The sequence below is a fragment of the Ambystoma mexicanum genome, chromosome 5p (assembly GCF_040938575.1).
Source record: "Ambystoma mexicanum isolate Mex_15411 chromosome 5p, UKY_AmexF1_1, whole genome shotgun sequence".
Classification (NCBI taxonomy): domain Eukaryota; kingdom Metazoa; phylum Chordata; class Amphibia; order Caudata; family Ambystomatidae; genus Ambystoma; species Ambystoma mexicanum.
The window spans coordinates 1,175,335,036-1,175,351,261 of record NC_090930.1 but is presented as its reverse complement, the minus strand read 5'-3'; positions in this window follow the sequence as shown (position 1 = coordinate 1,175,351,261).

The window sequence follows — 16,226 nt, the reverse complement described above, 5'->3', positions numbered from 1 at the left end:
GAGGCTATTCAAACCCATGCATGCACCCTGCTTTGCGGATGTCCTTCATATTGTGGTGACACACTTCATAAGCCAGTACACACATCAATAGATGAGATGGTAAGTGTGGCCCCGAAAAGATCTGTGTTCACTTTTGACACTCCTCTGATACCTGGAACATGCCAACGCTGTATTTGTGCACCAGCTCCCTGGTATCCAGATAACAACTGCAATGGCAACTCAATGAAATTCAACCCTACATATGTTGAATCATGTGATAAAGCTGATCAACTCAGTGACCGACTAACTCAATAGAAAGATCTGACAACTGGATGGTGCCTACATAGCACTGCCATTTACCACAACCATTTACAGGGGACACTGTAGGGTAATGATGTACTTCTAAGAGCATTCCCCAACATGCAATATTTAGCATGGGGTGCTTTGGCTAGGACAATATCAGACTTAGTATTACCTAGGAACGCTAATTTTGCCACTAACGGTACCAGATGCACCTGGCTTTATTCTCTATTCATCACAAAAATAAACAAATCACACAATAACCAACCATACACAGATTCTGTGATGTTGTCATTCATTTTATACATTTTCTCCAAACCATAAAACACCCACAGAGAGCAATATCACAATACATGTAAAACATTGGAAAGAATCACATTCCAGTTTATCAGAAAATACTGTTTTCACAACTTGTCAATGCAGTGTGTTTATATTTGCTGTAATTTTAGTATCAATTCCCCTGGCTTCTTTCAGACTAGGCAAAACTCTCTCCTCCACTGCCAGCAATACTGGCCTCTCCTTTAGCAAACTTGGCAGAGCACACATTTTTTTTAGAAACAACCATGAGACATAACTTTTACTTTGAAAGTGCGGCAAACACCCCTTTTTTAAAAGTGGCTATTGCAGTGTAGGACAATACAATTGTTCTCCAGTGAATGAAGAAGAAATAGCGTTTCCCTTTTCAGCCTAATTTAACATTTCAATAATTAGAGTAAGGTTATCACTAATAAGACATTTCTCTTTATTTGGCACTTAAACATACCAAGAGATTGCTGTTTTTTCGTCTGCACGGCAGGACGCAGGCTGTCTCTTCCTTCTAACTGCCTGCCAGTGTCCACCGAGGACCTTTCCCGCCTCTCTCCTATCTCCACTGAAACTGGCTGCAGTCTCTCAGCACAGCTATCGAACAGCACAATTATCTTTTTGTGTTTTTCTTCCTCCGGTTCTCTGCTCGCCTTTGTTCTTCTTGTCCAACCCCCTCCTTCCTTCTTTCTCTGGATTATAACCTCCCTTTTCTTCCATCCCCTTTGCATATATCTTCATTAAAAAAGTATTTGATTTTACCACCCATTGACATGAGGTCATCCAATTTAGCACCTCCTCTGTTTAGCCGACCCCCAGTAAATTTCCAGAATCCTTTCTGCTTTCACCTTTATACAGCACTCTTTCTCAAATCCGGATGAAATTGCAATATTTTCATCCTCTGCCTCCTTAAACCTGTGAGTATGTATTCTGTGCATTTATTTTGCAAACATGTTTTTTTTTAAATCTCTAAATACTTTCTCTCTTTTTTCAAAGCTTTTAAAACCATTAATACATACGTGTGTGGTATCCTGCACTTCTTTTTGACAAAATAAAAATAAAAAATAAAAATAAACAATATTTGTCCTTTCAGTCAATAGACAACAAAAGATAAGTGGCAACACGTGTACATGGCTGTAAATATCCATACCTAGGGATAAATAGGGACAAATAGTTCATATCTCAACCATTGTTCATCAATCAAGGATAGGCAAATATAGAGAAAAGAATAGAAAACAAATGGTAAGTAACACTCTTTTTATATTGACAGTGTTATGTCCATCACAAGGCCCAATGCTGGTCGTGGCAGTTTTGCAAAATGCATCTGTTTGCCGGATAGGCATGTTTCCAAGCCAGGACTATTCTCACAACATGTATTCAGGCTTCCATCCCCTTATCTGGGTCCCTACTTTCCGCTCGTAAACATTTCACCATCTTTGCCCCCCTTTTCCAGTCCGTTGCAATCCAGTCACATGGACTCCTCCAAAGGCCTACTCCATCAAAACTCAGCTCCAGTGGAGCTGGTAAAGGAAATGAGTTAGCAATCTAAATCAGAAGAGAAGCAGACAAGTACCAAGTAAAACAATATTCTCATTTCTTTTAATCTCCTTCCTCACATTTCTGAATTAAACATAATAGAACATATCCTTTACAATCACATTCCCTTTTTCCACCACCTGGAAACAAAGTTGTGTATTAAAGTACATCTCAGAACATTTACTTCTTACAATTTTCATTCATACTCTCATGCATACCTACTTACCTGCTACGATGGATACCTCCAAAGTAAAATGCTAGCTTGCAGGACCTACTTATTTTATTTTCTACTTACCTTGGTTTTGATGAAAAAGCTGCACTTTTCACTCCTTACTGGTTTTTCGTGCCTCTTAACCTCGTGTTTTGGGTGGAATGGCTGTACCTGGTTCACGTGGACAAATTGTTACTCACCCAGAACTCCTTCCTTTACCATGTTCCTGTAGACAACAGGTGAAGCCTTGTCCACAATCTTGTAAGGGCCGCGCCAGGATGCCAGAAATGTGGCATTCTTGTTTTTGCCTTTTGCAAAATGGAATTTGAAAACTTTCTTGTCATAAACTTTATTTCGCTGACAAGTCACAAAAGCACACATACCTACACACATCATGAAATACATAAAACACAAGGACCATCAAAACAAGAATAACATACAGACTCACATTTCAGAATTGGTTGTTAATGTAAACCATACAGTTTTCTCATGCATATTCTCAGACCCACTTCAAATATTGACTAATCGCAAACACTGCTGGAAGGTCAGCTGAATTTAGGCCGATTGCCATCGCCCCATCCATGGATCTGCACCCACACCCCCAAAAACATGGTTTTAAAAGGCGCCTGCTCAGGGGCAATGTTACTGGCAAAACATGTTCAGATACTTCAGGTCCTCTTTTCCATTCCTGCATAACATACACATGGGTGAAACATTGCTATCCCAACTATGCATCAACTCACTATATACCACTCAGAAACCAATCCGGCCAGAATAAAGTCTTACCCCCAACAGAAATCGACATGTTCAGCCAAATGGATGCATGAGTTGTCTTCAAAGCAACCGATCCTAGCAATTCATGTATATTTCTCCACGTCGCTCTCAGAAAAACTGTCAAGGGCATTTTCCTACATGACTTGTTCGTTGCCGTGAGATCACCCTAGGAGGCAGCGGGCCCAGCAAACTCGCCTCCGCAATCGCCCATTTATCAGGTGGATCCTTCAAAAAGGGTACAATAAAATGACTGGAAAAAGCCAAATGATACGCTTTGAAGTTCGGTACGCCTGGTCCCCCCTTCTCAACAGGTAACTGAAGTTTCCATAATTTTAGCTGTGGTGGCTTATCATCCCAAAGAAAGGACTGTAACAAACCATCAATTTTCTTCCGATACAATTGACTAATCTTCACCGGAAGCATACCCAGAATGTAATTAACTTTCGGAGCTGCATTCATTTTTAGAGCGTTTGCCTTGCCCAGAGAGACAAATGAAGCAAAGACCACCTCAAAATGCTAATTTTCAAATCACTACATACCTCGTTCATATTTACCCCTGCCATGTCATCCACCAATGGGGTCAGCCATACACCCAGATATTTCAGTTTTCTGTCACACCACTGACAACCAAGTCCAGTAACCAAATTCTTATCACAGTATCCTGAAATTGGTAACACCTCAGATTTAGACCAATTGGCCTGGTATCCCACTACAACATGAAACCTGTCCAATACATTTAACAAGGCAGGTAGGGACACAACCAAATTCCGCAACAGTAGTAGCAGATCGTCCGCATAAAACCATAACTTTTGTTCAACACCATGAAAGTTCAGGCCTTTCACACATCCATGGCCAAAACAAATATTAGAGGAGACAGAGGACACCCCTGTCTAGTACCCCTCTGCAGTTCAAATGAGTCTGATAATTGTTCATTTGTTCTGACATTGGCCATTGGTCATGTATGTAACAGGGCAATCCATGAAATAAAGTCCTCTCCCAAGTTCATAGCACGCAAGACTGAAAAAATATACTTCCAGTCATACTGGATTGGTGATGTCTTTGAGGATGGTGAGTGGATTGGAGAAAGAGAGTTATGTGAGAAATTCAACATTGAAAATTTCCTAGTTGATGATTTCAGAAAATTAAAAAGATGTAAAAGTGATGTGGCAGAGCAAGGGGGTGCAATGATGAATCTCTTTCTTAAGGAGAGGGAGCCAGGTTGTGGTTCAATTGCTAGCAGGATATGCAATAGAATTGTATCTGCATATAAAGAGAATTCTGATTTGAGAGATGAGTGGGGAAGGAGATTGGGGTGTGAGATTACGCCAGAGATGTGGTTGGAGATGTGTGCTAATGTTAAACTTTGTTCTATTAATTTGGAGGAACGATCGAGACGAATAAAGATCCTCAATAGAGTGTTTTGGAGTCCGGAACGATTGTTCAAGAGAGGAATGGTGGATTCGGATGATTGCTGGTGTTGTGGAAATGGATTGGGTAGTTTGGAACATTTACTATGGGACTGTGTGCGAGTACGTGGATTTAGGCACGATGTTTGTTGCATCTGTTTGTGTGTTCTGAATTTGGATGTTGCATTGGAGTTCAAAACAATGATTTTGGGAGGTGGTGAGTTGCTTGAGGACCTCTCTGTCTCTCAGAAAAATGTTTTGCTCTGTGGTGCTGGTTTGGGCAAGAAGATGGTGTTAAGGGGCTGGAAAGCTCGGATTGCACCTACTGTTGAGGAATGGATTGAAGGGATGTCCGGTCTTGCAAATGTGGAAAGGACGATTTACAAGAGACAAGGGAAATTACTATTACATGCAAAGATTTGGGATGACTTTATGGATTTGTACTAGTTCTTTACTTGTAAATATGTATATTGTATTCTGCATCTTGTTTCATTGTTTGGAATGTCTTGTTTATTTTATTGAACTGCTTGGTTATCATTGTGTAAACTTTACAAATAAATAAATACATAAATAAATAAATAAGAAAACTATGCATCACCTCTGCTGTGGGTAAAATCCCAATTTCTGAATTTCACATACAAGGACCTTTCAAATGTAGGGCTAATATAATCCAGGTATGGCTCATAGCCCACCTCAATCTTAATAGCTAGATAAAACGCTAAAGACTCAGATGATGAGGTTTTGACCACTAAATCCTGCTGTATGTTAGCTGAAGCAGAAGTTTTAACCTTAGTTTTACAGTCAGTAGTAAAAGCATGCGGATCACTCCTGTAGCCACCTTGACCCTGATCCACAAGTACCTCCTTACATCTGATGCCCACTTGAAGTTCATGCCCCCTTGCTGGGATAACACGTCCTGAAATGCTTCTCTGTATTTAAGGAGGTTTGTATTGGTCTACATCTGGACCCACTAGAGGACTGGGCACAGTTGGCAAATGGATCATATACCCTGTATGCCAGTCTCTAAACATACTGTTAGGCTCAGGGGGCAGATTGGCAATCCCAGTAAGTTTTTCATATACTTATTTTCAGCGACTGCCAGAGTGTGTGTATTAATCTGCCCTCACAGATCTGCTCCATACGTTGCAGCTTGCCGTGCCTGAGCAGTGTATGTGTCACGACCCTCACCCCCTCTGGCAAACCCATTGGCCAGGTGGAGTTAGGACTCGGGCCACTAGAGCCTGGCATCCTCTTCAAAAGCCCTCATGGGGCCAGTCCTGGCACCTATGGCGCCAGGCTCATACACCATGAAAAACAATGTTCTTGGGAACTACTTTATTGTATTGTCAGCCAACATGGTGGCATCCATATAACTTGGTTCCTAAGAACCAAGCTATGCGGTCTAGTGATTTGGGTGTGGTAGCCTAGGGACTACTTTACCTGGACTATTTTGTTGGGGCTATTTAAACCACATCCGAGCAAGACAACATGCTTCGTGTTACTCTGCAGCTTGCAACGTGACGCTCACCGTGTCCAGCTATTACCTCGAACCTCAGAGAAGCAGAACCTGCAAGGAGACAAAAGGAACATCATTACCAGCAGCATCTTACCTGCAGTCTTCATCTTGAAACTATTGCAGCTACTGAGAACAGCTTCCTCGAATCTGCACGCCTCCCTGACAGAACAACCTGAAAGAGGAAGATAGAGGCAACATTAAAGAAAGCAGTAGACATTTACAAATTACGAACTACTCAAAAGGCTTACCTGGCTGGTCGCCTCTCGGCTGGCACCACTCCGGATATTCCACTCGCGCTGAAGAACACCGCGACCTACAAGGAAGGAAAACACAGGTTAGCAAAGGCAAAACTTTGCAGCGCTGCGCATAGCGCTTACTTACTGCATCATAGCGCTCTTAATGCGCCATCATTTACCAGTGGTGCTCAAACCCAGTTCGCCGCGCTGAAGCTCTGTATACCTAAGGGAGAAAAAAGAGACATTTTAAACAAAGAAAGGCATGCAGGATACCAACAAAACTAAAGAACAGCAATAAGACCTACCTGAACAATAGCAAACGGGCTGGCATCAGTGAAGTAACTGGATCGCACTCGCCCATGAAAGACAACGCGCCCCTGCAAAGAAGGCAGGACAGAGAGCACGCCTAATTCTACCACAAGGTGAGGAGAGGGCGCCAGAGGGACTAAAATCATATGGGGTGGAGGGAGGATACTTACCCCAGTCCGTGAGTCTTGAACACAGTCCTCCTGTATTTTCAGGCAGAACCTTCCCCGCAGACCACATCAGGGCAAAGCTCAGAAGCATACCAGCGAGTAACCCTGCTGGGTGGCGTCCCTGTTGATACCAGGTGAGTGTAACAGTATGCTTCGAGTGAAACACGCACAGCCACATTTCCATGTTCTGCAGCAAACCTTGAAAGTCCTCCACTAGGCCTCGCCAGGATGAACCTGGGCTTCTCTACCTGCATTGACCAACCGCAGGTTCCCATTACTCCCAAGGTAATCGCATGATGCCACTTGTTCAATCACCCCTTCGTCTATGCCCAGTCTAAATCCCTTGTGTTTCCTCTTGATATTGGTGCTAAAGTCCATAGTTTTTGTTTAGAGTTCCAAGCCATTTCCTTTGCGGAATGCATTAAATATATCCAGCTGCTTGCAGGTGCCTGCAGGTGTCAGTGGTAGCAAAATCACATGGTCTGTGGAATTTGAATACCTGGTCACCTACTGTATATTCCCGCATAGATGTTTTCCTTTCATAATATATTTTAGCACGCTCAGCTGCTCTTTAGAGATATTGCTGTGAAAATGCAAATGCATGCTGCAAGTGCTTTCTCAAATCTTCCACATATTCATAAATAGTGATACATTTAATAGGACTTGTTAATTAGTCCTGCACAATAAATGTTGTGGCAAAACCAAGTTCCTGCCTGTCATAATTTCATATGTACTGCGGCTTGTGGATTTTGATTGTGTTGATCAAATAGACATTAGCACCAAAAGGAATAACAAATCCCAGTTGAACCCTGCTTCAGCTACACACCTTTTCAAAATATCAATGATTGATCTATTGCAATGTTCTACACCACCAGAAGAATTTGGCCAATAAGACATATAATTTAGCATTTATATAGCGCTATGAACCCTCAGGTATCTGAGCACTGCTTATTATTACCCACAGTGTGTGGTGCTCATTTATCGACCTCGGAAGGATGAAAGGCTTGTTTGGCCCTGCTGGGATTCAAACCTGCGTTAGCAGGCTCTACACAAATGTAAAAGCGCTCTACTCGCTGTGCTATTGGACTGGCATATGCCATTTCCTTTTTACTCCCAAGATTTGCCACATCGTAGTCATTACTCCAGTAGTAAAATGACTTCCACAGTCTGATTCTATTCTATGAGGCAAACCAAACCTAGAGAAAATATGATTCACCTGCAATGTGGCCGCTGTTTGTGCACTGCAGCCAGGTGCTGGAATGCACTCCAACCATTTGGACATTGGACACATGACTGTCAACATGTATCTGGTTTTTTTTAAACAGTTTTATTAATTTTTACAACAAACAATCAACATTGAACAACCCCAGCAGTACTTGTGATAGCACTTTAAACATCATGGAAATATCATTAAATATCGACCCCTTACCCCCAAACCACCCCCCAACTCGAGCCTACTCCACTTCACCCTCTGCCATTTTTCCTTCTAGGGGTGCCACCCTACCCTATCAGTATTCTCAGAGGTATTATCGCTTGAACAGTCCTGGGTGGACCTTGTTAGTGTGGACACTAACTGTTTCCAGGCCGTCACAGTTTCCGCGTCCTCCTCCCCTCCCCTCCCCTACTGGCCGCTACATTCCATACTGTCATTTCTGCTTTGGTCCATTTCTGGAGATCGTTCCACCAGACCTCTACCTTAGGTCTATTACATGCTTTCCACCCCATGGCAATTCTGCGCTTGGCAAGTATATAAGCCAAGTCCTTGAGATTACTCACATGTTTCAATTGACGTGGTATAGGAAACCCCCCTACCATGCATGCCCACACTGATTCCACATTTTGCTTGATCCCTTTCCCATTTAATCTATGGGCTACTTCTCCCCAAAACTTCCCAAGTTCCGGACATGCCCAAAACATGTGTATCATCCCTGAATTTTCTTCCCTGCATTTGGAGCATGTTTGTCATTCTGTGCTTTTGAATCGGGCTATCCTCTGGGGGATCATGAATGCTCGGTGGGTAACATATAGCTGTATTTGTTGTGGTCTTGCATTTCTAGACACTTTTTTTATGATACCCTTGGACCCACTCCTACAACCCATCTGTCATGAGTTCCCTTGCTTCCTCCTTGCAGTCTCGTCTCAGCTGAGTCGCTTCCTTTCCCACTCTGGACATCAGCAATTCATAGATTCGGGAAACCTCATGCCCTCCCTCTGTGACATCATACAATGTTTCAATGGCCGTTTCGGGTTGATTTTACAGCGTTATTTCAGACCATGTCTCTCTCACCCACCGTACTAACCTGTAATTAATTGATATACTACCCTAGGTGTAAACCTGTTTCTTCTACCAGCACATTAAATTATTTCGCTATTCCTTCTTGCCATATGTGACCCATTGTTGCAATTCCCATAGGTTCCCAGTGCCTGCGGATCATCTTCCTCAATTGCACATCTCCTCCGGTCAATGCCACTAACGGCATTTGCGGAGAACACAGGGTCGGGTTCTCTAAGGCCTGGCAAGCCTTACGCCATATTCTCCATCCCAGTTTCAACATACCCAGGCGCCCTTTTATCTCTTGTTTGGGCAGCCATATCCATTCTTTCAAGAAAAACGGGGCACATTCAGATCTCAACAGTCTGGACTCTGATGTTGAGCCATCACTAACCACTTAGCCAAACATTGTAGTTGACTAGCCAAATGATAGATCTCAAAATTAGGTAGTTTTATTCCCCCTTTGTCATACGTGTTCTGTAGCTTCCATAGGGCTATCCTATTCCTTGTTCCATGCAGGTAAAGCCCCTGCATATACTCTGAAGTTTAACAAAGAATCGCTTGGGTATTATGTATGATATATTCCCAAAAAAGTGTTGTAGCCTGGGTAATACAACCATCTTCAACAGCGCCCTCCTCATTGTCATGGCCAAGGGGAGCCTAGTACAGAACCTCATGCTATTCTCAATGTTTGCTACCGCTTTCTCAGTGTTATGCTTATATTCTACTTCCACCGTGTGATAGATGTCAATCCCCAGGTATCTAAAGATGCTGGTCTCCCAAGGTATTTGTAATACTGGCAGTTGTTCCTGCGGGACCCATATATACCTCCCCAGGGGGAATATGCACAACTTCCTATGGTTGGCTGCAATGCCAGAGAGCAATGCAAATCGCTCCATTACTTCTAAGATGTATTGCAGATTTCCTCGGGGTACCTCAGGTATAACAACATGTCATCTACGTATAACAATATTAAGTGTGATCCCCCTTTTGTGTAGATTCCCACTTCCTCGTATTGTTGTGTCAGGTATATTGCTAGGGGCTCTAATGTAAGGATGTGCAGCATCAGGGACCAAGGGCAGCCCTGTCTTGTGCCCCTACTGAGTTGCCACCTCTCTGAAATGATCGCGTCCGTCTTGACTCTGGCTAACAGTGAGCTGTATCCGCTCCCAGGGTCTTACTGGTAGGTAGTTGCTCAAACACTGCTTCTAGTTCTTCCAATGTTATCGGGGCAAATAGGTCTTCTCACTCTTCAGCACATAATTTTGGTAAGCCAATATCCTCTAGTATTTACGCTATCTCGCATCTTCCACCTCCTCCTACGTCCTCATACAATCGTTTGTAGAATTCAAGGAACTCTCAGTTCACGCCCTCTTGGGTATCTAGTATTTGTCCATTCTCCCCCATTATTGCTCTAATCGTTGGTCTAGGGGTCTCGCTTTTATACAGCCATGCCAACAATCTCCCCGGCTTGTCTCCTCCAGTGTGCTGTCTTTATATGTATTTCTTATAGTTTAGGTTGCATAATCTCTCCCAGTGCTCTGCACATTCCTTCTGCAATTGGTTTATGGTTTCAGCATCCTCCCGGGAGTTCCCTCCTCTGCCCAGGACTGCCTCTAGTTCCGCCTCCGCCTTCTGCAACTTCTGTAGTATGCCTGCCGGCAGCCCTTTAGATTTGGCTGTAGCTGATCCTCTCACCACCACCTTAAATGCTTCCCATAAAGTACCGGCCGAATGTAGACTCCCAGTGTTATTTTCAAAGTATTCTACAATTTCTTCATTTAGGTCCTCCCTGAACACTGTATCTTTCAATGCTTTGGCTCTAAGTCGCCATGTTGGGATCCTAGCGCTTGGAGGCACATATTGCCATGTTACCACCAATGGTGAGTGGTCCAAGAGGACCCTTGCTTTGTATTTTGATCGAACTATTTCTCCCGTCATCTCCTGTGAGGTGAACATATACTCAAGCCGCATGTACAAGTTTTGTGGGGTCGAGTAATGCGAGTAATGTTTATCATGTGGGTGGTGTAGTCTCCACATATCCTCCCAACATGATCCCTAGGGTCCTGGCAGCAGGGGTGGGTTTGTAGTATTTCCTGTCTGACCTATCTACCCTTGGGTCCAGCGTGCAGTTAAAATCACCTCCCCATATGACCATGCCCCCAGGTACGGGCTCATTTTATTATATAAAGTCTTAAAATAGGTCACTGTATCTTGGTTCGGGGCATATGTATTGATAATGCATATTTCTCTATTTTCAATCAATCCCCGTTTTGCTACCATCCTCGGTTAGACTCCACCGTGGACTGTAGCAACTGGAAGGCGACATGTGGTGCCAAACAAGTGATCTCCCCTCTGGCATAAGCCGAATATGTTGCACCTATGAAGTTCCCTTTCCATTTTCTCTTTATCACCTCTTGTTTTTCTTTTGTAAGGTGTATTTCCTGTATTAGGGCAATGTCTATTTTCTGTCTCCTTAAGTAAATCATGATCTTGTTTTTCTTCAAGTAACTGTTAAGCCCCCTGACATTCCAGGTTACTATCCTAAGATCACCCATATTTCAACCGTATCCAGTCCCACCTCTGACCCTCCTCATCTTCCACTGCAAGCACAGCAGTGCGTGTGCATAAGCTTGTTCACTAACTAATAACACAGCAAATCCCCCAACTAGCCTCCCTCCCCCACCCTTCACACCCTGAACTATTGCCCAGCTCCATCCCTGGATCTCAGGCGGTCCTGTATTTAGTACTTTCTCGGCTTGCCGGTACTAGGAACCCAGCAGGGGGTTAACACACTACTGGTAACCTATCTAAACTACCTATGGGGTATGAGATAGAGTCTGCTGTATCTCCTGCAATCATGCCACAATATAATATGTGCGCCCGTTCTTCTACTTAACGTCTAGTTTGTCACCCATCTAATATTCACTTTATGTTATATTCAAGTCCCAATGTCACAGTTTATACAGCACCTCGGGCTCTGGACTCACTGCTTCACTTCTCGGTTCCGTCCTCCTTCTGTTTGTCCATCCCTGATGGGTAGTTCTGTGCATCCAGCCACTTTGTCGCATCTTCTGGGGTTTTGAAAAATAGTGCCCTGTTCTTGTGAAACACTTTCATTTTCACCAGGTACATTAACATTTACTTAAAGCCTGCTTCCCACAGTCTCTTCTTCACAATCCCATAGTTCAGTTGCCGTCTTTGCACCAGGAGTGTATAGTCTGGGTATGCTGTAATGGACGTGGATGCCCTTTGCATTGTTCCCCCTTTCTAGAAAAATTCCAGGATCTTCTCCCTATCCCGATAGTTCAATATTTTGGTAATTATCGGTCTTTGGGGGGCCCCTGCAGTGGTTTCCTTCTCAGCGAACCCTTGGTAAGTGCCCCTACCTCGATTTCTTGCAGCAGCATGATCTCAATGTAATCTGTGGGGTTTAGTCCTACTTTTCCTTCCGGGAGCAACACGATGCATATGTTGTTTCTGCGGGCCCGTCCTCTGCCTCCTCTGCTCTGTTTTCCAGGTTGCTCACTTGTTGCCTCAGTATGTGGATCTCCGAAACATGTGACGTGCAAGCTGCTGTGTTGGAGTTTACTTCTTTCAGCAGTTTGCCTGTGCGTTCCGATATTCTCTTAACGTCTTGTCTCAGTAGGTTTACATCCTCTTGCACTGCCCCAATTTTAAGTTCCAGTGATGTTTTCAGTTCAACCATGGCTGCCTCCAGTTTGCTTTCCCATGCTATTTTCAGGTCTGCAATTGCGTCCAGGATTTGCTGATCATTGCGTGCTGGTGCAGAGTCTGTTGGCGGGTTCCTTTCTCTGTTTCTGGCACCTTCCGTTGACTGTGGTGTTTTTGTAAATTCTTCTATTGTTGATTGCTTCCCCTTCGTTTTTGACAACTTGGATACCATCACTGTGCCACCTAGTGTATCAGTTCAAAGTAGTTGGGGCCAGTCTCATGGGTCCTTCGGCTTGCCCTGGCTTGTCTGGTGCTTGTGATTTATGAGGGGGCTGCCACCTGCGCTGGCAGTGTGGGGTGCATCTTCAGATATTAGTGCATATTGAGGTGCAGTGGTTAGGCACGTGGGATTGGCATCAGAGGTCTCTTATTGCACCTCCCAAGCTTGGCCGTAGCCCCTACGCCTCCTCGATCTGGCGGGGTTAACCTTCCTTAACTGCCTTGGTTGCTGTTAAAGTGTATGCGGCATGGCGTCTTTCAGTGCAGTTTTCATTCCTGCTTGTGCTGAGCAATGCTCACTCTTACTAGTCTTTAGGTGGGCCCATGAGTGTAGCAGACTTTTGATCATCCAGGGGAGTGCAACCAATTCTTTGGTCAGATCAGTTCTCTATTTGCCACCTCACTGTGTTCTGCTGATCGGTCTGGGAGTCCTCCCTGGTCTGGTGGTCAGATGGCAACCTGTGTGCCGACCTCTGAGTCTAATGGCTGCTGCGCAGTCCTGGTCGGTCCTGTGTGTTGTCCTTGCCCCCACCTGTTGTCAGTCTGGGAGTCTTCCCAGGTCTGGTAGTTGGATGTCATCCTGTGTAGTGACCTCTGGGTCTGGTGTCTGCTGTGAGGTCCTGGTCAAACCTGTGTTCAGTCCTTGCCCTCAGCAGTTGCCACCATTGTATGCTGGTGTGCCTTTCAATTTTGTGTGGCTATTGGTCTTATGCTCTGCCATTGCCATTGCCTCACACTTGCCCCATTCTGGTCTTGCAGAGTCCTTGTTCCCACTGGATTCACATGTATGTGGCAACTTCAGGACCAACAAACATTGAGCGTTGCTTGTCCCGGTCGCGTACCTAAGGTGGGAGTATTTTCTGGATGCTGCGTTCAGCTTGGGCCGAACAGTGTATCTCCGCTGCAGCTGCTGTGTCACTGGTCGCAGCTCTGTGCTGACTTATCGGGCTTGTTAATGGGCGGTGCCAATCTCTCGCATCAAATTCTTTGTTAGTGGTGAACAGTTCGGGTGGTACCTACCCTTCGCCGTGCTTCCTCTCCCGACCTGACCACATTGATGCACTACGAGGTCATACGCGCTCTGGTCCGGGTCAGTATTGGGTTGTCGCACTGTCAATCTTCTTAGAACTCGTCCGGCAAGTGGCTGTAGGTCTCCGCGTATTACACTGCCGAAGGGGAGTATGTATCGGGTTGGACTTGATTTATTCTATATTCAGGCACTCCTTGCTCCGCCTCTCCCGGTCTCCTTGCTTACCCTCAGAGTAATGGATCTGCGAGCGCATCAGCCATCAGCTTTCTCCAAGCTCATTCTGTCCTTATTGGTAGGGCTGCGCAGTCAACCTTCCTTCCGTGTAACAGTATCAGTACATTGGATACCTTAGCTGTAGCTGATCCTTTGTTCTGTGTGCACCACCATTTTCTTTCCTGATGCCGCTGGGCTCCTTCATAACTTTTGTCCGTATGGCTGCATTTCTGCTCCGCTGGGCATCCCGAGAACACTGTCCCAATGTGCTCTGTGTGTTCCCACAGCTAATTTTTCATTTCTGGTGCTTTTGCAGTGGCATCAACGTGTGCGCGTTTGCAGGATATTTACGAATCAGCGGGAGCTTCAGAGAGAAGCAAGCGTCCTATCTCATGGCTGCTTAGCCACGCCCCTTAACACATGTATCTGTTTCCTTATGCTGAGGTTTGGACTGGGCCAATGAAATCTATTTGCAAATCTGACCAAGGTAGTGTCAGACCTCTCTGATTAAGTGGAGACCTATAGTTGGGAAGACAGGCTGAAACTGCGCACACACCAAACATCCCTGAGTATACAACTCTACATCTTGTGACATGTGTGGCCAATAAGCATCTTCTTTCAAAATTTCCAAAGTTTTCTGTGAACCTCTGTATCCTGTGGTTATTGCATCCTGGGCATATAGCATCAACCCCGGAAAGGACAAAGGGAGCACCCACTAGATTTGGCCTGACACAGACTCCTGAACAATCAGTCATTCTTGTAGCCAAACTGTCTTTTTGTTCTTTAACAACACCCTCAACTCTTCCTTCCCTTTGCAATCCTCCTCAGAGGATTTTGTTCTGTATCTAACAATTGATTGTAGAGTAAACCTAAAAAGGGGGTCCTATTTTTGCGCTTTGACAAGTCCTGGTCAGGGTATCAAAACTCCATTGCACCAAAGGCTGATCAACTGTTCCCTGAGACTTAGACCGTGTCACTGTATCCACCTGAATTTCACCAAGAAGGCGCTCAATAGGAAATAACTCCTGTATCACTGCCCCAATCTTGGCTAACTGATCCACTTTGTCATTCCCCTCTTTATCTACCCCATGTGTTTTTAGGTGGCCTTGTATTTTCCTCCAATGAATGTTCATGTCATTGTGTGAAACAAGCTTATAAATTGCCTGAAGCATTTTTCCATGTTTAAGTGGCTTCTTGATATAGGTGGCCATTCCTCTCAATTTCCACTGCAGTAAATATTCCACAAAACAGTTTTAGGCATAATCAGAATCAGTAACCAAAACTATTTCTTTAAATGTTTTTTCTACTGCTGTGTAAATTGCCTTATAGATGGCAGCCAATTCTGCAACTTGACTGCTTTTGCAATCTAACCTCATGCTTACAATTGGAATGCCATTACATTTAAACCATACATTCCCTATTCCTACCATCAATTCCTTTTCAGTGGTATGCACATCCAAATACATACACAATTGGGAGATCCCTACATGCCTATTCATTGAAAGCCTTGTGTGGGAATTGTTCAAACTCCAGAAAATTTGTCTGTAACTCTGCATCATCTGTGGCACTCATAGCTGTGCAATCATGTAAGGCTGCCTGTGCTTGATCAACTGGGCTCTTTTTTGTTCTATCCATATCTCACTTCCACTGGGAATCCCTGCAAGGCCAAAATCCATGATATGATTCTTGACTGAGCTAGGTTCCCTGATCTGACTCTTTTACTTTTCAAAAATTGCAGAGGCTGGTGATTTGTTTCAACAATTACTCGCCCCCCGAATAATGGGGCCAAAATGTTGCAGTGTCCAGACGGTGGTCATATGTGCCTTATCACATTCACAAAATGTTGTTTCTACCTGTAACAATGCTTTTCTGGCCTATGCAATTGTTTTGTTATTTGAATCATGTTTTTGATATATCACTGCTGACATACAATGATCTGCGAACCCAATTTCTATAAAAAAAATATTTGTTCTTTTTTGGATACGATAAACATGGTGTTTTTATCAGAATGTTTTTCAAC